The sequence below is a fragment of the Ambystoma mexicanum genome, chromosome 8, assembly GCF_040938575.1.
Source record: "Ambystoma mexicanum isolate Mex_15411 chromosome 8, UKY_AmexF1_1, whole genome shotgun sequence".
In the NCBI taxonomy this organism is placed as follows: Eukaryota; Metazoa; Chordata; class Amphibia; order Caudata; family Ambystomatidae; genus Ambystoma; species Ambystoma mexicanum.
The window spans coordinates 375794341-375818549 of record NC_090929.1 but is presented as its reverse complement, the minus strand read 5'-3'; the positions used below and the strand labels follow the sequence as shown (position 1 = coordinate 375818549).

Here is a 24209-nt window from a genome sequence, read left to right as displayed (position 1 = left end):
ATATCAAGAGTTCACCTCATATGGCAGGAAGTGGAACTCTAGTGGGTCTGATGTAGCCTGATCAAGAAGGTGGATTTTGATGTTTAACACAATAATGCAAAACACATTGTAAACAGTAACTACACAACACACATTTGCCATCACCAGAGGCGAACACGTGATGTCTTAGAAATAAAAGCAAGATGGATGACAATGCAAGTCCCAAAACACATTATTAGGTTTCCCAATAAACCATACAGTACTATGGGAAAGCAGGTGTAAACACTATAACCTTGTATGGAATAAATTATGATAAAAAAAGGCTAATGTACCATCCCTTGTAATGTATGTAATGTAATGTAAAAACAAACTCAACAAAATAATGACACACATATTGTCACATCTTATTAATAACCTACAAAATTATGTATCACATGCATTCATGGACAACTAAACTCACATTACACATATAACACAATGATGGACACAAGTTGTAAGTGATTTCAATCCGGCACGCACCTAAGTCAATGCCTAGCGTGTAATGCATAACTGAAATCCTTATTTATTTTTGTCTAAAATTTCTTTTATTCTGAACGATGTACCACTCATATCACACCCCTCTCCTGGATCCTCCCCAAGCCCCACCAGGTAACACTGAACCAGGAATCAAGCTGGTTTGTAAAATTAAAATATTTATTTATGTATTTACAATTTACACTATGTTTAATGGGTACACAATAATCACAAATGAGGTGATGTGACACAGAATAATCTCTTTAATACACAAGGAGTAATAAGGAGTAATAATGAGCAAAACAATTCAACACAGAAATAATACTTTTGTGTGTGTATGTGATCAAATAGCACTGTGGTTAAAGGTTCCCCCTGCACACCCCTCAGCGCAAAGATAGTTTTAACAATACTAGCACAAGAGGAAGATAGGGATAGGATAGAGAGTTCAGGCAATTCAAAAATACTCCTAACAATATCAGGTTCTAAAGACAGGATAGGATGGATTTAAGATAGGGATTAACTAGACAAGGTACATATGCTAGTGACACAGTTCTATCTATAGATACCCACTAGATATGTTTTAAACTGAACCGTCAGGATTCTGGTCAGGGATTTTGGTCAGGAATTCTGGTCAGGACAGACTGCTGGGCACATCGGATTTGGGCAGCGTCACGGCCCTCTGGACACCGCACGGCACAGGACTGGATCTGATCTGCAATGCACTCTGGTCACAGCACGGCACAGGACTGGATTGGATCTGCTCTTTTTGGTTCTGATGATAATTATTTCAGCAGGCAAGCAGTACAGCGCAGCCCGGCTGTATTTTAGTTCCCCTTAGGTTTGTGGGGTTGGTTCTGGTTCTGGAAATTGAGGCCTAGCTGAAAGTGGTTCAGCTATGCAATGGGTTCTGCATTGCAAGTTTCTGGAGTCTGGAGCAAGGAAGATGGAAAGTTATGCACAGGGTGCTCCACCAGCATTCGGATAGTGGGTGAATCTGTCTCTCCTTATCTGCCTTCTGCTGTCTCTATTTATGCTTACGATAAAGGGTGTGTGTGTGCTGGTTTAGCCTAAGCTCACCCCTTTGACAGAGATAGGTCAGAATCTCCTCTCTGCCTTGATAGGAGGAGAAAAACAGTGTGTCACCTTTATGGTGTGGGATTGTGAGGCTTAGATTCTACCCCTAGCATCTTGAACAATCTACTTTTGACACAATACATATTTACACATATGCAACCTCTATAACAAACACATATATAGATCACATATTTTATATGGCAGCAAACCCTCCAAACCCCGTAGTTGTGGGATCTTTTGTCTGCTTTTCCCAGAATTTCGCCCTTTTCATCAGGAACACAACGTCCCATTTATCAGCAAATTTCTACAAGTGCGCGTATAACGTGGGCATAAGTGTATAAAGTTTCATACTTCTAGCAGAAATACATTTGATGTAAAACCACATTTTCTGCTGTTTCCTTACAAATTATGGCACACGATCTTGCCGCCTCTTGAAATGTGCAGCCAAAAATTAGATTTACAATTCTGTTATTTGTGTGTTTTTGACAATTTTAAGTGACAAGTTATATGTATGTATTTAAACAAAATGTTCTTTGTGAATGTCCAGCCACAGATGGCTGTTTGTCTCCACCTCTTTTTGTCTCCCTTCACTTCAGGAGCAGTCTACTCCCTGTTCTCTTGGCAGAGGCCATTTTACGACTGTTCACACTTAGCATTTCCTTTAGCTGGAGGATGTCCATTGATTAGTCCTGGGCTCACCAGCAATTCGCACCTCCCCGTGAGTTTCAGCTGGGGGGAAGTGTCCTCCTTTTGTGAGGAAAGCTGTTATTCCAGTTCGGGTGGCTTTAGCCAGACTTAAATTTAAATGTTATTTCTGTTGCGTTTTTCCTTAGTTTAAAACAAACTTGTGATTTCAAAATATCTGCTGGAATACTTATTCTAGATTTTAAACCATGGGATAAAAATAGTTACGACATAGGTTACTCTCAGCAACAGGCCACTTAGATTACAACATTTGATTTCAGTTTATACATGTTTTAATCCTGCAGGCCCCCCGACAACTGTCATTCAGGCGGTCGAGGGTACTGCGCCCAGATTTTGACAAATTCACAGAGCTGCTTAGCTTTTCAGGACATTGTATGTTCACAATAGTTTCTTGCACTAATTGAATGTAGCACCCAGTAAGAATTATGGATGTTTGAGGGTGTTTCGTACCGACATTCTGCTGTTTCAGCCACAAAGAAAAAGTGATTTAAAGCAAGATTCTGGGTTTCCTCTAGCAAAGCACTGCCTTTCCTTCTGTACTCCATCTTCACATGTTGTGGAGGCCAGTGACATGTTTCAGGAGTGTGATCTCTGTCCCACCACTGACAACATGAATGGCAGATTGGGCAGACATCTTTTTATGCTTTGCAAAGCGCGATTTTCAGAGGTTTCGGCACGCACAAGGGCTTTGCGGCCATTTTACTATTTTTGGCACCATCAGAACACAGTGATGCCGCATGGCAGAGCAACAAGTGGGTATAATCATCCCACAAAGTTAAACATGATTACAATAAAATCACTCCAACAGTTATTCTCTTACAGGTTGATGATCTAATCTAAACATTTAAAAGATCTCATCAAGATCCAGTCAACTAGTCTTGATGGGACACCACTGTATTTAAGGTTAAATCTTTATCAGGACATACTTCATGTAATGTATAATGCAAAGAACAAAAATACATAAAACATTCAACACTTATATTCACATATACTCAAGGCAATTCATTTAATCAAGTTAGAGTCAACAATGTTATATTTTTTTATAGTTTATTTTGTATCACCCTGCTTTGCACATGCGCACAGTGCACAGTCGTTAACTTTTTTTAAAAAAAGGCACCAAATGATGCCATGCGCTTAAAGAACTGTCCTTTAAAACAAATAAACTGCGACAAAATAATACACACATTTCCTCCCAAAACACTAGCAACCATGCCTTTGCTATGCATTGTTTCTTACTTCATGGAATAAAAAACATACCCCGTTATGTATTGCAATAAATAATGCCACCCGCTTAGGAATCTTTTACTAGTTGATTATTGTTTTAGATGAGAAAAATTCAACAACCACTTACTCATCTCCCATGAAGATTTAACGTATGCATTAATCAAACAAGCAGGGATGTAATGTCTATACTAGACTTCTTCTTGTCATGTTCTGAATTATGTATTCCTCAATACAATCAACTCAATACATATATTTGAACATGATAATCTATACACAATAACATAATCCATGATCATATAAGAACAAATAATATATATAACTCATAAACATAACAGCACGTAGGAACACGTCACATGTATACATTTTTTGAACATTAATACATATTGTACAAGGCTGGTGCAGACACATCCTGAAAGTAACCTATGAAGGCATGACATGCACATCCTCTCTAGGATGTTGCAATGCATGCAATGTGAATCACTTTCAGGAAAATGTCCTCATATGTGTAGTTTTAGGATGTGTCTGCACCAGCACTTCATGTTATTTCTCAGCTGTATTCATGTTCAAAAGGGTGTACGTGTGATGTATGCGTACATGTGGTGCTTTCTTTGTGTGTTATGTGTATCTCGTGTTCTTAAATAATGATGGGATATACTTTTGTGTATAGATCATCATGTTCAGATATATGCATTTTGCAATTAATCGATTGTGCTGTGGAATAAATCGTTCAGAACATTTAAAAAAAGCAGGATAGGCATTGCTTACCCGGTCATTTGGATGAATGCAGACATTCAATCTTAATGTGAGATTTGTAGATGTCTGCCAAATAAAGCAATGAAGTATCAGTGACTGTTAAGTTCCCATGTTTTTAATGGTTTTGCGGGACATCCCCCAGTGTGTTTAAACGCTGTTTAGCAATGTGACAGCCACCTACACGACATGCTTGGAGACTGCAATGCCCTCCTTTGTAAGGAGCCTGCATGGTATCTATGGGCTGATTCATGGATTTTTTTGCACGGTGCAAAGTGACTTTTCACTCGTGTAAAGTGACTTTGCCCTGCCACCAAACACCCTGATTACACTATGCACCGCTATGTGAGTCAGTGTGCACTGCCCTAATAATTCCATGAATCAGGCCCTTAGTGAGTTTAGCGCCACCAACGATGACTCTGCGTAACCTATAAATGCCAGGTCCAAATCCTGAAGCGGCTGCTTCACAATTTCCTTAGGTTTCTTAGGCGCATAATACCAGTTCTTTATTCCATGTTGGGTGAATGGTGGTGTGTAATTGATCTGCACCCTTCAGCTCATCGCTATAGGCACCCCTCCTTTTGCACGCACGCCAATTTACTCACTGGCAACGTGAAGCGCCCTCAATGTGGCATCACGCAGCGCCTAAGGAATCGCCAATACTTGAAAACATGGCACTACTTTTGCTATTGTCGTGAGTCCCGCAGATAGACGTCTAAAGGATAGGTCGAATTTCCCCGTTCATTTTATTTGACACTCTCCTATTGTCCGCAAGTTCCGCAAGGCATCCGTTCGTATTTCTAATTGTAAGAGACACCCAACACAAAGAATAGTTGCCTTGTTGTTGACAAGGAGAGCAGGGAAGGGACCGGCTCTTGCCTGTGTGCGTTCTGTATTTGCGTGCAGGAGACGTCCAGAGAGAGCGTCCTGGCGTAACGTGAAAGATGACCACCGAGCGGGGTGGCTAGAAGAGGAAGCTGTCTGCCACTCCCTATGTCGCTTCCTCTTCGGGTGGAGACATTGGGTACGAGCTGTCTCTTAGTACACAGCATGCCTTTCTGGGCTTCAGACCGCATGGATTTCTGGGATGCTGTCATTCACAGCTGCAGATGGGGAGCTCTCCTTTCAGTAAACCGATTCGGAAGTTGTGTTCGACTGGGTTGAGGTATGTGTCCTGTTTTCTTAATACATTTTTACGTGTTTGTATAACATTTCTTTTAAATCGTTGCTCTGTTGATTATCATCTTATTTTCACGCTGTTCTATGTTCTTGTCCATTGAGTGCGGTCATTCGTTTGACATTATGTTACCTGTATCCCTCATCTCATCTTTTATTCCCTCTTTATTTTTATTAGTTTGGTTTTATTCATTATGTCCTTCATTTTCAGCCTTTTGCTTTTTGTCTCGTCATTTGTCCGCGTCCCTCATTTCTCTTTTTCCCCCCAAAAAGTACACGGCAGTTTGTTCTTCTTTTTCATGTTCTTTTCATTGGCCGTAGGCTCATGCTTGCCAACCCTACTGATGTAGGTGGTAGACTACTGCTTTTTAAGCAGTCCTACCGCCTACAGATTTGGGCGACAGATCCTACTGCGTTTTAGAGTGGCAGGTAATTTATGTGACTCCAATTAAGTCATTAACTCTCAGAAGGCTGCTTTGAATAAAAGCTGGCATGCACTTTAAGCTCGCTTTAATCAAGGCTTGACATCAAACATTGCACTCAAAGAGTTCCCATAAGGAGGCGTTTTGTTTGAGCGGCGATGGCAGGAACTGGGTGAGAAGGTCCATGGGCAGTCAATGAGTGGGCAAATAACTAAACAGCACCTACAAGCTGTGTGCCCCTCTTCATATTTAATTTCTCCATTTCATCTGTACTCTAATGCAATAGTTTCAGCTAATAGGTGGCACAAGCCCCATATAATACCCCAAACTAACTAGCCAAAAAGTATTTGATATGCCATTTATAACGAGCTTATACACAAGTGTTTCAAGGTGCGACGAGGCAAGGGAGGGGGAAGAGAGGGAAGACAACAAAGACAACAATCATACTAGGAGAGGTGACATTGAGATTGTGCAAGTGCAGGAGAGGGGGGAAGGTGAGAAAGTGCAGGGAGGGAGGAAGGGGCAGTGCAATAGAGGATGAACAGTACAATAATAAATAGAATAAATAAGAACAATAGGTAAGAGTGTGGCCTGCTTGTGGCAAGTGCAGGGGTAAGTGCAGACATCAAGTGTCAAGAGCTGGTAGGGGACTGCGGGTACACAAAACAGCCCCCAAGTACAGGTGCTGCCCGGTAGGCAGTGCAGGTGTGCAAGTGGCAGGGAGGGGTCCTGGGGCTGGGATCAGAGGGTAGCCAGGGGACCAGTGCAGTTTCAGTCAGAAGTTCAGCAGGGGAGAGGAGGAGAGAAAGCAGAAGCAAAGAGGAAGGTCTTGAGGTGCACCTAAAAAGTCTACCTATTGGAGTTTATTGAAGGGTCTAAAGGAGAAGAGAGGTTAAATAATAAAGCCCCCTCTCTATCCAGGGGTGAACAGAGACGGGTATTGAAACCTACAACACTGTGCTTTTCCTCCTCCTCTCTCTGCTCACACATCATAAACTATGTTATGTTATTGGGTTGATAGCGTGGATTGCTGCCTTTTGCATCGTCTCTTAGTGGTGTGTAAGAAAGTCAGGTTGGCTTTCGTTTATAGGATCAGAGAGGCCAGTGTAAGACAGCTTTGCAGATATGCTGATGCGTGCAGGTCAGAAGTGACGGGGCTCTGTGTGTTGGGATATTTCTAGGTGAGTTATGGTAAAGGCTTCTTTCTGGGTGTATGAGCAAACAGAAGAGCGCAATATGAGCCCCTACAGCTAGGGTTGGTGGACTTTGCTGTGTTACACAATTAGGTGGGAGAGATGCAGCCTTTTGATGTTGTCAGTGTATATCAAGAGAGTGGGTGCTAGCATGTGGTCAATTTAGGAATGGGCGAGCCAGCTCAAAAAAGATTACATTTTATCTAAACCATGGGGGTTCGACTCTGCTTGAAAGATTGGAACCATTTGGCTCCGAAGGATGTTGGGAGCACATTTCACAAGGGCCTGCCATTGTGAAAAATGCAAAAGAAAAATCATTTCTATCCCTGTTTGAGAGATAGAAATGCAAGTGGGACAGTAGTGGTTCATAACTCTGCTGTTCCATTTAAATAAAAACGGATGACAGGGTCGGCAATGACCATGTCATCCATGGCACATTCCTGTGTGCCTGTTAGGTGCTGGGGAAGGTGACTATTTTCTATGCATTTCAAACAGGATTCCATTTGTGGTTTTGGGATGTGCTTTGAAATATGCAGAAACTACCCCTTATTGGTGAAAATGAACAAAGCAGTGAAAACGCGCATCTGAATCTGCTCACCTGTGCTGCGTGCAAGCTGCCCTTTTACCATTGTACACAGATTTTCTTTATACAAGTGATGAGATGCGCAAGGATAGCGAGCATGTGCTCACGTGGCATACATGCAAGGAATAGAGTACATGAGTTCACGTGGCATACATGCAAGGAATATAGAAACTGAGCTCATGTGGCATACATGCAAGGATAGCAAACACAAGCGAACTTGGCACACATGTGAAGATAGAGAACACAATTACACTTAGCATAGATGTAAGGATATAACATGACCTTACGTGGCATACATGCAAGGGTAGAAAACATGAGCTCACGTGGCATGCATGCAAAGAATAGAGAGCATGAGCTCATGTGGCATACATGCATGGATAGATAACATGAGTTCACGAGCCATACATAAAAGGATAGGAAACACAAGTTTACATGGTATACATGCAAGGAATATAGAACATTAGCTCACGTGGCATGAGCTGGGGTGGAATGCAGACAAGAATAGAGAACACAAGCTTACTTGACACATGTATGAAACGATAGAGAACATGAACTCATGTCACATACATGCAAGGAAAATAGAACCTGAGCTCATGTGGCACACATGCAAGGATAGAGAACATGAACTCACGTGGCATACATGTGAGGAATATAGAACCTGAGCTCATGTGGCATACATGCAAGGTTTGAGAACATGAGCTCACGTGGCATACATGCGAGGAATATAGAACCTGAGCTCATGTGGCATACATGCAAGGATAGAGAACATGAGCTCACGTGGCATACATGCAAGGAATATAGAACCTGAGCTCATGTGGCATACATGCATGGATAGATAACATGAGTTCACGAGCCATACATAAAAGGATAGAGAACACGAGTTTACATGGCATACATACAAGGAATATAGAACATTAGAACCTAGTTTATCTCTTTACCATACAACCTTGGAGTGCATCCACATATCCCTCTTCTCATGTGGCATACATGCAAGGATAGAGAACATGAGCTCACGTGGCATGCATGCAAGGTATATAGAACCTGAGCTCATGTGTCATACACACAAGGAATATAGAACCTGAGTTCATGTGGCATACATACAAGGATAGAAAACATGAGTTTACATGGCATACAAGCAAGGAATATAGAAACTGCATTTATGTGGCATACATGCAAGGATAGAGAACATGAGCTCATATGGTATGCATGCAAGGGCCTTAAAAGGGAAACCATCCCAGAAGCACATATCAGAGTGAAATGTCACCCAAGGTGTATGTCACTGAAGTGAATACTATTATAACCGACCTATGAACAAATAAATGTATATCCATGCACAGGAGCAACATTTACATGAAGCCACCGAAGAGCAGATGCATAGAGGCAGTGATAGATAACATGAGCTCAAATGGCTTACATGTAAGGATAGCATATGAACTCACCTGGCATATGGTCCAGGACAGAGAACAGGAGCTCCTGTGGCATACATGCAATGACAAATAACCCAAGCTCACTTGGCATAACAGCGAGGATAGAGAACATGAGCTTACAGTGCATGTATGTAAGAACAGAGAACATAAGCTCATGTGGCATACATGGAAGAACAGAGAACATGAGCTCACACGACACACATGCAAGGATAGAAAACACACTCACACATAGTATAGATGTAAGGTTAGACTATGAACACACGTGGCATACATGCAAGGATTGAGACCATTAGCTCACATGACATACATGCAAGGATAGAGACCCCATGGTAAATTGGCATACGTGCTAGGATTGAAAACATGAGATCACGTGGCATACATTCAAGGAATATAAAAACTGAGCTCATGTGGCATACGTGCAAGGATAGCAAGCATGTGCTCACGTGGCATACACACATGGAATAGAGAACATGAGCTCACGTGGCATACATGCAAGGAATATAGAAACTGAACTCATGTGGCATACATGCAAGGATAGCGAACACAAGCAAATTTGGCACACATGCGACGATAGAGAACGCAATCACACATAGCATAGATGTAAGGATAGAAAATGACCTCACGTGGCATACATGCAAGGGTAGAGAACATGAGCTCACATGGCATGCATGCAAAGAAAAGAGAACATGAACTCATGTGGCATACATGCATGGACAGATAACATGAGTTCACGAGCCATGCATGCAAGGGTAGAGAACATTAGCTCACGTGGCATGAGCTTATGTGGAATGCAGGCACGGACACAGAACACACACTTCCTTGGCACACATGCGAAGATAGAGTACACAATCACACATAGCATACATGTAAGGATAGAATATGAACTCACGTTGCATGCAGAAGCCAGATTGGCGTAAACCAAGAAGTGTGTTAGCTTCAAGTAATCTTTGCACTTGGAGATATGCTGCTTCATCCAGATATTCAATAGAAACAGAACTGTAGTGATGAGTCTGTAGTTCCCAGGGTTAGTTGGGTCAAGCGTGGGTTTCTTTAGGAGAGGGCAAACCCATGCTTCCTTGAGTCAGGTTGGAACATGCCCAGTGGCGAACAAGGCGTTAATGAAGGCAGTGAGAAATGGGATGAGGGTGGGAGAGCATTCTTTGATAAGCTGTGCGGGGCAGAGGTCCCCTTTACAGTTCGATGGTTTGATCGAGTTCATAAGATCAATGACTTCCTTTTCAGTGATGTCCTGGAAGGAGAAGAGGGGAGAATCAATTCCTTTAAGGTTAGTGTGGTTTAGAGGTTTATAGGTTTGGTTGTTAAGATATTGTTGGTGAGCTCCTGTTTTGTTTTGGAGGGTGTTGAGTTTGTTCAGCATGGCCGATTGGATGCCATTCCACCATGTTTCATCTTTGGCAAAGGATTGAGGGGAGGTGGACGGGGATTCCAACTCTCTGAATATAGCGAAGATCTCTTTAGAGTATGACTTAGCATTGGCTATTCTAGAGTTGAAGGAGGTAGCTTTGGCTTTGATGATGGGCAGTTTGTATTCTTTGGCTATTTTATTGAATTCGTGTTTTGTGGTGTCACTGGGTTTGGCTTTCCATGGGAATTGTGCTTCCCTTTTCCTGGAGCATAGCATTAGGAGTACAGGGGTGTACCAGGCATTTGAGTGCTTTGTACGTTTAGCTTTCCTAGAGGTGAGAGGGGCGATAGAGTTTACAGCTTGGGTGATAATACCATTGAATGATTGTGCTAGTGACTCAAGGCTGTTGGAGAATGGGGCTTGAGAGCAGGCACAAGTAGGTGAGGAATGAGTGTTTCCTTAGTGACCAGGCATGAGCTTGTTGTGAATGCTGGGGGGAGAGGAAACTCTGGCTGGGTGGTGGCCTTGGTGGTGATGAGGTCAAAGAGGATGATGTGGTGGTCTGTCCACGGTAGGGGGGAATTAGAGTTCATGGTGAGGTGACAGTTGTGGTGGGCTATCCAATCGAGGGTGCGTCCTTTTGAATGGGTTGGACGTGTAATGGTTTGTTTGAACACTAGGGTACCCTGGGCTTTGTCTAGGGATTTGGCTGAGGCATCATTAGGGTCATTTAAGCTGAGATTGAGGTCTCCTAGTAGAATGGCTTGGGTGGTTCTTTTTAAGTTGTCAGATAGCAGGTGCAGTAGTGACACTTGGAAATCGGTAGTTGGTCCTGGGGGACGGTAGACAATGTGGAGTGTGATGGTGCAATTGTGGGATGTGCTAAGTTTGAGAAGCAAATGTTGACTTTGGTTGCCTAACTCGCAGTCCACCTTTCTGATTGGTATAGATTCTCTGGCGATAAGTGCCACCCCTCCTCCTTTGAGCTGAGGGCGGTCTTGTCTGAATATTGTGTATCCAGTTGGGATTGCAAGGGCTAGAGCTGGGCCAGAGGCTTCATGAAGCCAGTTTTTGCTAATTATAAGGCGGTCTATGTTGTGGCTAGAGATGAGGTTGTGTATGTCAAGGGCATGGGCTCAGAGAGACCGGGCATTGATAAGGGCACAGCTGAGAGGAGGGGTTTGTTTTGTGCCATGTTTCGTTGCATGCGTGGCAGAGGGTGTTGAGGCCTTGAGTGAGAGGTTTCCCACAGATGTTAGGTTGGGAGGGTGTGATGCTACAGTGTCTAGTAGGTTTAGCTTTAGTACTAGGGGGTATTGAGATGTGAAGGGTGGTTTCATTTTGTGCAGCAATCATGTGATACATGTCTGGGACGGGGGGGGGGAGATGTAGTCAATCTGTTGGTGGCAGAGACAAATCTGGGTTCAAATCTGCCAGGGACCTATAGGATTGAGTTGTCAAATCAGTAGGTCCGGGTGTAATGTAATGCTGGCTGTTTCCTGGTTGGGTGGCTCTGCACTGAGGTGGCAGGGTCTTGAAGTAGGTGGGCACATGGTGTTGCTGTAAGAGGATTCAATTCAATACTATAGCTAAGTCAATGCCTAGTCTGGGATACTGAATGGAAACCCTTATTGATATATCTTTATGTCCAGTTCATGCGTTCTGGATGACTACCCCTATATAACACCCCTCTCTTGGAATCCCCCTGACCCCACTGAGCCAAGAAGTAGTTCTGTTTTGCAAGTTAAAAGGTTTATTTGATAATTTAAACAATATATATATATATATATATATCACACTTTATCATAAATTAATAATTGAATATCACACTTAGTCTGAGCAGTAATCAATAATGCATAGTCTGGCACTAGCACACTTCTTTATAATCAATGATGAGTGGTTATAGGATGGATAAGATAGCAACAATACTTTTATGGTTTCAAATGGATGCAATGTGGAATGAAATGCAGTACAGAAAATAACTTGATAGGATTTCAGCAAAAGACAATGTAATCACTTTCTTGGACAATTCACTCCCCCCTTTATGCAATGCAAGGAAATGGAAGGAAGGCCCACAGTTCTCAGAAATGCAATCAAATGTGATTCAGTTCACCCCAGCAAGCTTAGACTACAGAAGTTTGAAACACAGGCCCAAGATGCTTTTATATGTGCTGGCAATGAAGTGAAAAATTTGCTAAAATGCTTTTAATTCCCTCTAGAGGCTCAGGGTGAGTGGTATCTAGTTAATATTAGTCCAGGCTCACTCTAGCAATGATTCAGGGATGGTTCTTAAGAGGCAAACGAAATTTAGTTGTTCAGGCAAAGGCAAAAGCAGCTATCTTTTTACAAGTAAAGAAATCGGGCCAAATCGCAAATCGCGGCAAAATTCGCGAGTGCGAGAATCGTGATTACAGAGAAAGTATAAGGAGTAGGCTTGTTGGAAAGGTAAGATTCTAAGCTTTCAGAGGAAAGTTGAACCAAGTTCCTAGCACAAACGGTTCCAGAGTTATGAATGATTTTGTGAAGGTTGTTTTTCGGATTTGAAATTTTAAAAGTTCAAAGCGACAGGTTACAGCTTGCAGCTAGAAAATGACAGGTGACAACTTCTAGGAGGCAGTTCTTGTTAGATTAAAATAGCTTGCATTATATTATTTTAACTAAGAGATTGGGTTCTGCACAGTTCTGCTAGGTACTCACAATATATTTAGAAATAGGCCTCGCCACGGATCTGGTCAGGTTTTCGGACTGGACTCCGGTCTGGTCTGGGTCTCTTCACAGGGATCTGGGTCAGCTCTCTGGTTCTGCTAACAGCGGTCTGGGTCAGCTCTGCTCTGCTGGTCTAGCCTCTCTGGATTCTGGATACTGCTCTACTTTCTAGGTACTGCTACAGGTTCTGGAGATTGATGGATTTGAAGTCTGGATCTCTGGATGTGGTATGGTCCGGCAGCATGCTCCGCAGCAAATGGAATTGAAGGTCCCTATCTGTCCTGACTGTCTGCTTTTATGTGTTTTGAAAGTGGGTGGAGAGGCTAGCTTTCTAGGCCCTATCCCTCTCCACTTGTCATTGGCCAAGCTTTCCTTTCTCTCTTGATTGGGGAAAAGAAGTGGAGTGTCAGAGCGATGTCATTTAATGGCTTGCAGAAAGGACACTCCCCTGTCAAATTACACACAATCTATATTTGATCAAAAAGACATATTTCATAGCTACACAGTGGTTTGAAATTACATGCACCCATCATGCATTTACTGATGGTAGCCCCTGTTCAAACTCTGCTCTTCCTGGGGGCTTGCATTCAGAAATGGCAATATTTTGTGCTTTTTAGTGGTTTTGCAACATCGGATTTTTCTCCAGATTTGTACACATGTACACGGCCTGTCCATACATACTCCAGTAAATTACCATGTCTCTAGCTTAAACACAGCGTCTGTAGTATACATAAATAGCAGGGTTTTGCCCCAGAACATCACACAAATTGGAGTTTGGGCTTGAATTGAAGGTACATTTTTTAAATTAAGGCTCTCAAAGTTATACATTTCTGTCATTTGATTACAAAGAGTTATCAGTGTTTCTGTAAAATATATATTTTGCTTTCAATTCAGTTCTCAGAGAGTTGGAGTCCGCCTCCAAGACTTGGGTGGGTCAGTGATCACATGTGTCTTCGGGCAGGCAGGCCTTTGTTGACAGGAAACAGTCAAAATCAACATATTCTATTCAAGTGCACTAGCCTATTGTGTGGTCTCCAGGAGGTTGAGGTCAGCAGACCAGGGGGTCACTTTGCATTTGGTTATTATGACCATGTGATATCCTGGGCTGTGGTGTGAATCTCTTGAGGTGAGAGGGTTTCCCAGGCTTCTGGCCTCTGGGAACAGCAGGTGGCTAATTTTTAATTAAAATGCAGCCTTTGAAGTCAGCTGAGTCAAATCCCTTTGTCAGCAACTGCACTCAGTTCTCCTGTCAGAGTTTAGACCGCTAGCGCCGCCTTGAGGATTTTGTTGGTACTGCATCCATTTTTGGGGTCTTTCTTGGATTAATGCATTCCAAACAGGAATGGTTCTTACATGGTAGTAATAATCCTTGCTTAACATTGTTTTGATGGGGCTCCTTACAGTAAAATGGTTATGTGGAACCCCACAAAAGGGTTGAATCTTTAAAGTGGTCCGGTGAGCCACGATTTCAGCAACTTTTTGACATCAGTAACAGTGGATTTTGTTAACAAAGATCTTTCTTTACACTGGTGGGCGGCAAGTTAGGTAACCATTTTGGTGTGCGCACAAACTGCGTGGTTCTCCTGGATTCTGGCACGCTTGTGGGCTTTTTGGCCATCTTGGATTTTCTAAGCCCACAGCACCAAAGGTTGTAGCATAATAGTCCAAACGTGGGTCAGGACACCCAACATTGCCATGGAGACTGCAAGAGAGTAGCTAATTCCTAGTGACTGCATGACTGACAATTGACTGAGCCAATGACTGGGAGAACTCATGGCAGGGTAGGGGTGCAGGGGTTGACTGTGAGGAGAGTGGATAGGGCAGTGAAAGGAAAAATACTGTTTTTCAGGTGAGTGATGCTGTGAACAGATTTCCTGACTGACATGAGTCCCAGATGAGATTTCCTCACATTCTGCCCTCTTCCAATGTGGAGGGGAGAATCCAAATACATAATAACAGGAAATTAGCATTATGCGGATCGAGACATAATGACAGAGGTCTCCGAAAAGATGTTAACTTATGTGCTTAGGCGTGGTTGAGGCACCCAGGAAAAATATTAGCTGTCATCATGCATTGATGACAAACTGACTGGTAAGGCGTGTGGTATATCAAGCCAAAAACACTTGTGGGTGGAGAGAGGAGTTGTTGGATGACAGAAGCTCTGTAACCAAGAACGCATGCATGCATCTGGAATCATATTGTGACAGGAAATGGTTATTGAGGTAATGTATAATAATATTAGTGTCAGCCCATCACTCGGCTAAAGTGCATCTGTACAGGTGTCCCCTTCTGAGTCTAAAGCGGTGTACTGCCTTTGCAGCGGCTACTGTAGACATTGACTGGTGGCTGGAATAAGCCCCTGTCTACTAAATATTCTGGGGCTGTGTTTGACAGGAACTTGTGTGTCACAGATAAAGTTTTGAAGGCAATTCTATTCTGGACTGAAAGCCAATGGAGGTTACGTCTGACTGGGGTAATGTGATTGGCTCTTGGGATATTGAGTGCCGCTCTTAAGGCATTATTTTGTAGCACCTGTAGTTTTTTCACATTACTACTATTCGTGCCTACAAATATGGCATTACAATAGTCTAACTAAAATAGTATGAGTGCTCTGGCCAGGGTAGTGCAACTGTCTGAGGAGAGGAAGTGTCTGCCGGCATTGATTCGTTTGGACGTGTAAGCTGTTGCTAATGCCGTAGCATTAACTTGCCTTGGAAGGGAGAGAGCTGAGTCTAGGTAGATACCTAACATTTTAACTTCTTTGGAGACTTTGATAGTGATGTTGTCGATGTTAAAGGATTTTAATTGGTTTTCTAATTTGTTTAGTTTGTTCAGTGAGACGATAAGGAGTAACTCTGTTTTATCGTCATTAAGGCAGAGGCTGTGGATAGCCAACCACGCTTCTATGGTTTGGTATATTTCATTGAGTATTTGGAGTCTGTGTTGTAAGAGCCTGTGATGGGAATGAGGATTTGGGTGTCATCTGCCTAATTAGTGTAGGTGACACCCAAGTCATCCAAGTGGTCAAAAGAGGCTTAGTAAATATGTTGTACAATGTTTGGGAAACACAGGAGCCCTGCGGAACTACGCAGGAGACTGGGGCAGGCTCGGCGGAAGCTGTCGGGGTGAATACCCTCATTGTTCTGTTAGAGAGGAAGGACTGTATCCATACAGAGGCTTTGGTGGAGAAGTGAGCCGCAGTGGTCAAATGTTTGCAAATGACTTTATGGTTGACCAGGTCAAAGGCAACTGATAAATCGAAGAGAAGGAGGAGCCCTAGATCGCCATTGTCTTTTAGTTCAAACATTTTTATTTTTAAATCTATAAGTGCTGATTAAGTACTATGACCTGGTCTGAAACCAGATTGTTATAGGTTGGTAATTTGTCTGGATGCTGAGGTCTAAGGTAGGTTTTTTGAGTAACGGGAGGACCCAGGCATCTTTCAAGGTGGTCGGGACGGTGCTTGTTTCGTATGAGGTGTTTATTATGGAAGTGATGAATGGAGCGACCTCCACCAGCGCATTTTTAATGACTTAAAATTTTTTGTGAAAGGTCAGTCCTCTATTGGAACAAAGTGCATCATTTTTAAGAGAGATGATTGACATCCGGGTGTAACTCACCCTCCATCTAGTAATGCATTGTCATTTTATGGATCCAAGCGTTATATGTAAATACGCTGCTGACGTTATAGAATAGCTCTACATTCATTAAATCTGAGGAAAATGAAATGGAAGATAGAATTCACATCCAGTGTCGTTGCTGTTGTCCTTTGCACAGGAGAGCTACTGCATTTCCTAAAATAAAAGTTTGGGCCCTAATGCCCTTAATTCAATGCATGGAGGCACTGACAAATGATTTCACGTGTGGGGAGGCTTAGCTCTAAGCGGGGGTAACTGGAAGGGGCTGGGTCATGGACTCAGCTGTAATGCTAATCTATGTAGAGTCTGGCAGTGCCAGAGAAAAGAAGGTCTTACATTTACATTCAAACATCTCAAGTTGTGTAAACAAGCGATTTTACGAATTGAAATTTGTCAAATGTATATACATCTTAGTCAAAAGTTATGAATTCAAGCAGGCACATGTGTTAGCAAATCCAAATATGCTTTCCTTATGGTGTACATATTTCAGGGCATCACTCCAGGAAAGGCGGGTCAGGGTGTAATCTAGTCTGGCTCATTTATGTTCCCCCTTCAATATGGCCATAGTGGCATCCTCAATGGGCCGCACCAGCTGGTTACAACCGCTGCCAGAAGTAATGGCCACGGCGAATGGAGGGCATTACCAGAGACTGTGGGCCATTAACAGACCTGTATGCTTGCCAAGGGGAATTATTTTTAAAAAAAAGAAAATTATGAAAAATATTGGAAAGGCTGGGTGCATGCTGCACAGGGCAGAGGGTGCCTGAGTAATAGTGGCATGAGCGAGTGAGCGGACGGGAAGAAGCTAAGTAGACCACGCTGCATCACTGAGAACCACAAAAGTGTTCCAAAATGGAAGCATGGTGATGAGGAAATGAAGTACTGTGAGCAAAAGAAGGCAAGAGAGAGTGCAGAGTGTGGGGAGGGAGGGCGTGGGGGTTGGATTACGAGCTAGGACAACCTTTCAGGGGAGAATGAGGACAGCAGGGACAGTCTACAGTGATGTGATTGGAGGTGTGGCTTGAACTTGGGCTTTTACCGACAAATAAAGCCTGCCTTCTCTCGCACACGCTTGTCTCGGAACGAGGCTGACAATGATCGTTATGATGAACATGGTCTCTTTTGTGAGCATATTTCCACTTTTCGACCCTGCCTGATGGAGAAGAATAATGACTATCAGTACAAGGACACACCAAACTTAATCCACTGACCCACATCTGCTGTTGGATGTATGTTTATCCTAAATGCTATTGAAGGGAGAACCTCAAGAACTAGCAGGTTTGCTGTAAATAAGAGGAACATTCAGAAATTGTGTTGGAGGAAAACGAATGAGGTTGGCTGGGTGAAGGCAGGTACAAGATCTTGATTCAAGCAGAGTGGGCGTTTGTACCTATTACTGCACGTTGAGACTGTGGCATTCATGCCCCTTCAGGAGGATGGACATGGCCAGTAACAGCATCCCATCCCCACCTAATGCAGGCCTGAGTAAAGTGAGGGCTTCAGCTCAGGTTGTGGGCCCATACCGGCCATTTCTGGCCTTCTAATGGGCATGAGAGCCATCCACACCCTGGGGTTCATCTGGGGTGCAAATTGCTTTAATTATTTTTCTTCAGGAGATTTGCGTTGATGTGTAGCCGATCTCCTGAGTAAATAGAAAAAAGAAAAAGCGATGGCTGCTGACTAAGTCCTTTTTCCATGTCTATGGTGGCGATGGGGTGTTGACTTGGGCAGCGCACAAATCGTTGCTGCACACATATCCCTACACTGATCTGCCATAGATATCTGTCTACACAGTGATACAATGGACCCTGCTTTTCTAATCACGGTGCCAAGTAACATTGAGGAGCCATCTGGCAGTGGTTGGCGTGTAGGAAAATGAAAGGTTCTTTGATGATGAGGGGATGCATTTAGTCCATGTCCCAAAGCAGCCTCTAGACCACTAAGAAAATGGCAATTCACCTTCTCAGGCATGTGCCATATGTAACTAAAAAGTAATATAAACAAAGACATGAAAATAAAGAGCAGGCAATTTTTTAAGCTTTTGTGTGGCATGTTAATTCTCTTGGAAGAATGTGTAGATTTGGGGTCAGCTAACTGATGCTTTGGGCTTGCCTGCAGAATAAAAAATGTCCCATGTTCGGTTTTTATCCCTGTGGTGAAAAAGTAAAGGCTTTCTAAATGAGCCATAGCTTATAAATCACCCCCATTTTAAAGGCTCTATCAACACAAAGAGCATAAACTGGACACTGGGAGGGGGGCAGGGGGCGGAGGGTGTATGTCTCTAGAACATCTCAGTAGCTGTCTGCACAATATGCATTCCTTTATTTGAAAGAAAGGAATGCTTAACTTTCTACCGTCAGTCAACTCAGAGGCAGCTGTCTGTGTCGGACCCTTCCTGCACCCCCCCCATTCCCGCAAGTGCCTTAAACTCTGCTCCCTGGGTCGCCGCCTCAAGGAAAGGGACTGCCTGTTGCCTCCCTACATTAACAACAAAAAAAATGACGCTACCCGGGGAAGGCCTTGTGTGGCTGGGACAGTGGGCGGGGAATGTGTATTCTCGCCTGCTGGTTCAGCCACCTAATTGACTGAACGCCCTTCCCCGGGTGTAAATATATAATATCCATTAGAGGAGCCAGCATGTCCCCAGCTATAACAACGTAGCTGCATGGGACATGCCTTCTGGTTATGCCATAATTTGCCAGACATTTGGGAATGCGTGATTTGGTAAAGGATTAGCTCAAGACCGTGAGACTTGCATGGTGAGTGGCAGCTGTTTACATGATGCATGGCAAAAGAATGAGCAAATGCATTCAGATTTGTATGGTCGATATTCAACAAGCATACAGCAGAGTAGCATTACACAGCATACTCAGCATAGCACAGCCAGCCTAACATAACATGATCATCAAGCATTGTATAACGATACAGCATATCCTGCACTAGCAGCATTACCTGAACCCATACCATCTCTTTAACCAGTGAGTAAATACATAAAACAAAATAAATACAATACAATACAAAACATTGGCACATCACGCTTACAATGCATAGCGCTGCATTATTTCAACATGTGTAGATCTAAAGGGGACTCTGTGGGTTACATGATAGGTCTCTTTATTTCAAGAACGCAAGAAAGTCTGTCTTATAGAAATCTGTAGGTACAGGAACATCTGTGTGGTGCATGAGTGGACCTCTGCATGTAACCTGGGGCTGTTGTTGCAAACGTGTGTGTGAATGTGTGTGTGTTATACGAATGTTACATCACAGAGCAGTGTACGTTACAGCAGTGTAATTAATTGCACGCATATGTTATGTTGCACGGCCTAGATGTGTGTATTTTAGGCCATTAGCCACACAGGGAAGTGTGTTTGCTGCTTTATTCATTGTTGGTGCTTTGTATTGCAACACATGTCACCTTGCAGCCACTTCAGTGTTGGATAAGGTCTGGCCTCATGGAGATTGGCCAATACGCTAGTCTGGTCATTCCATGTATTATTACATCTGGCCTGTGTGCTGTTTTTCAGATTGGTAAACCGTGGACACACAGGCCATTGTGCAATGCTCCTATTAGGCTCTGTGCTGCTGTGTTGGAAATGTAGGCTTCAGTTCTTCTGCTCAGATAAGATAGGAGAACTTAGACATGGGCATTTGCCTGCCCAGGCGCAAACATATAATGTTGGCGCTCCCCTAAAATCAGCAAGCATTGCCACATGCCTCATGCCATATCCCTCAGGAAACAATAGGATGATCGGGGGCTATGAAGAGAATACATTCCCTACTACTCAATATATTATCCCTGAACGGCCACAAATGGACAGGTTCTATAGGCAGGAAGGATGGATGGCACTACCAGCACCCTCACATGAGGGTTGGCTTTGAGTGGGCTGCCTGCACAGTTCTCTTCAAGATAGTGGCACTGGTGTGGGAGGATGGATCCCTCCTGGCCTTAGGATGGGCTCTTCTGGGAGTTGTCTGCACTATCCAGTCTTTCCGGCTGGGCTGTTCTGGGAATGATCTGCACAATCCGTTGGCAGAGATAGTATAGCTCAGTGGCAATGCACTTGTCTTGGAAGTAAGATGACGCAGAGCAACACTGGTTCGAATCCTGGGTCCGAGCTAAGAAGCCTCTTCGGTATTAAGCATGATGGAAAAGCAATTATAATTATGAATCCAGTCTTTTCCCCAGTCCCTGCATGACCTGCATTAGATTACAGGCAGGGGCTGCAATATTTTGTGTGAACTGCTGCAGGGCAAGGGAATGCCGCTTTTGAAGTGCATGTTCTGATGTGGTTTTGGTTATTTGGCGGTGAGAAGGGCACACAGTACGGTGGAGAAGCAATTGTAACTGAGGTGAATTGTGAACTATAAAACATTGCAGGGAGTGAGAAGCAGTTGCACCTGCGTTCATGGGTGCCAATTTTAGATTTTCGCTGCAGGGCAGAAATCCCCACACCAAGGGAAGCGAGGGAGCCGTACCCATCCCTGGGTCGAAACAACCCATTTTAGAATACATTTTGCAGCAAGAATGGGAAAAAAGCCACAGAATTTACAGGCAGGTCTAAACACATAACATTTTAGCAACAGTCGCCTAACCTTCTGAACTGTCTTTCCTTAGCATTCTGTTTTTGAATCTTCAACTTCACACGCATTCTTTTGCGCCAGCCAGACATCTTTGGCTTGTTCTCCCCTCTCCATCCCCTTCCACCCTGCAATTAAGCCTCAGGTGGTGCATTGACCTTTGAAGTGAGCAGCACTTGCAACTTTTGCAAGATGGCGGCTATCACTTCACAGTGCCTGGGCCCAGCTGGAGGGGAGGCAGAAGCCCTGTTGCGCCCAACGATTTAAAAGCGCCCAGCACCCAATCATTGTATTTCTGTTTTCGTCCCCCCTTAGAAATAGAAGCAGAATATCCACTGGGGCAAAATAGCACTCCTGCCGCTGTGGTTCAAGGAGTACGGGGTAAACTGCCGACTCTGCGCCGTGTACTCGGCTCCTTTGCCTGGGAGAGTTCCGCTTGATATTTGACCCCAAACGGAGACTAGAAACAGCATGTATGCCTGACCACCATCACGTAGCTACCTATTCCAACTGAAGACTATTTACTAGTGTTGCAGGTGGCGTGTGACCCTCAGTCCCCCTGCACGCATACACACACGCACACGCATGCACTCAGCAGAGAAACACAGGACGCGTGTTGCTGGTGCCGGATCCCGGCGGCAACTGGCGACCGGGACCTCCTTTATCCACTACGTGCATGCGCGAGCCGGAACGAGGCTTGTGCATACTCACAAAGGTTGCATACTACGCAACATCCCTCCTTTTTTCCAAACAATGAACAGGTATAAACAGTAACCATAACAAACAGAACCTTGGTGCACGGGAACAGTTCTCGACTTCCTAAGAGACCGGGTCCATGATGAAGTCTTGGAACCTCGACTTGCGCTGGCGCCCCTCCCGGCTCGGGTACCTTCTGCCCTCCTCTCAAGGTGGTCTTGGTGTCCCCGGGACCTCTGGAGGACCTTTGTCTACTGGTGGTGCTACTGGACGGGGTCCTGGGGAGGATGTTACTTGCGGCTCCCTTGGCGGTACTTCCGGCGGGCAGGCCTCGATCCTCTTGAAGTAGGATATGTTTCTCGTGATCGTTCTCCTCTCGTTGGCCACTGTGACCATGGACCCCTTGACATTGGTCACTCCTAGTGGCTGGGCCTCATACGTGAGGGATAGCTTCCCTTCCGGATGCCTGTTTCAGACCAGTACAGTGTCCCCTACTTCGATAGACTTTTCCTGCAGGTTCCAGCGTGCACTTTCCCGCTCATTCTTGACCCTTCGCTCTAGGCGCACGCAGTGGTTGTTGATAACCCCTGGGCGACGCCCCTCTACCTCAGGCAGCAGTCCTCTGGGGCAGCGGTTGAATAGTGCCTCGGCCCGCGCGACCCCGGTGGACTGATGAGAGGTTGTCCGATACTCCTGAAGGAATTCAAAGAGGTTCTGACACACTTCCCCTCCTCCATCCAATGAGATTCTAAAGATCTTGTTGAGCGTTCACATGAAGCGCTCGGCCTCTCTGTTCACTCTGGGCCAGAGCGGGGTGACTCTTCGGTGTTTGGTGCCTCTCTCCTCTAACTACCTGGCGAATTGCTGCCCCTGAAATGGCAGGCCATTGTCCGAGCATAGCTCCGTGGGGAACCCGTGGGTGGCAAACATCTTCTCCAGTGCCAAGATGGTGTGGTCGCTGGTCGTAGACTCTACCAGCTCCACCTCTGGGTACCGTGACCATTGGTCCACAACTGCCAGAAAGTACAAGCCTCGACCCGTGGTGCCAAAGCCGGCGTGCACAGTGCCCCACGGCTGCTCACTCCTCTCCATGGCTCTGATTGGTGGTCCTCTCTCAACCGCACTGGCCACCTGGCATGGAATGCATGTGCGCACAAACTGTCCACCCTTTGCTCCAGGTCAGGGAACCAAACCTTCAGTTTTAGGTGCGCCTTAGTCTTGGCGGCTCCTTGATGTCCCTTGTGCACCAGATGTGGCACCTTGGTCACCAAGGCTCGTGGGATGACAATCTGACGGCCTCGTAACAGAAGGCTGTCCTGCGTTACTGAGAGCTCATTGTGCACCTTCCACAATGCTTGGAGGTCCTTTTGAGCTCCGGCCTCCAATGTGGCATTGTTGGTGAGGACTTCTCTCCACTCCCCGCTGTCCATTGCCTCCTTAATGACCAGGAAAATGTCATCCTCTTTCGAAGCATCTGCAGGGCCACCTCCATGACATTGTGTACCATCTCAATACAGTCCACCACTTCAGCAGTGTCTTGGAGGTGCCCGGCCCCTGGATGTCTGGACATGTAGTCTGCAGGGTTATGGGTGCCCGTGCGATATTGCAATTTGACACCATACTCAATCAACGACAGTATCCAACGTTCAATGCGTGGAGGTGGCTTGGAGGAGGCGCCAGCCATGATCAGAATGAGTGGCTTGTGATCGGTGATTACCACAGCAGGTTTTCCTAAAATATACAGCCTAAAGTGCTTGCAGCCCCACAGAATGGCCAGGGCCTCCCGCTCAATCTGCAAGTACCTATTCTCGGTTTCTGTAAGCGCCTTGCTGGCATACGCTATCGGGCGCATGAGTCAATGTGAGTCTGCCTGCATAAGCACTGCACCCAGCCCGACCGGGCTGGCATCGACGACTATCTCTGACTCCCTGTCTGGGCTAAAGTATGCCATGGTTTCCTGGCCCGACAGTGCATTCTTGATCTCGGCAAATGCCCTTTGTTCCTTGGATGTCCATGCCAATGCAACATTGTTCCTCGTCAGTGCACGTAAGGGCTCTGACAGTGATGCCAAATCGCGAATGAAGTGCCCGCAATAGTTCACCATGCCAAGAAAGCTTCTTATCTCAGCCGGTGACTCTGGGGGGCCGCCTCGCGTATGTCTCTCACCTTCTCCGAGTCG

At 44.7% G+C, this 24209-nt stretch overlaps 1 protein-coding gene across 2 annotated transcripts in view; it reads left to right on the top strand.

Annotated features, from left to right (window-relative positions):
• Nucleotides 1-24209, top strand: part of TOR4A (torsin family 4 member A) — a 265452-nt gene that overhangs the window by 56975 nt on the left and 184268 nt on the right. The window contains exon 1 of one of the 2 annotated variants that reach the window (XM_069609841.1): nucleotides 5305-5410. The exons of the other annotated variant lie outside the window; for it this stretch is intronic. The gene's annotated coding sequence lies outside the window, so the exon portion shown is untranslated. Of the gene's footprint in view, nucleotides 1-5304; nucleotides 5411-24209 lie in introns of those variants that run through there. 2 annotated transcript variants of the gene reach the window in all.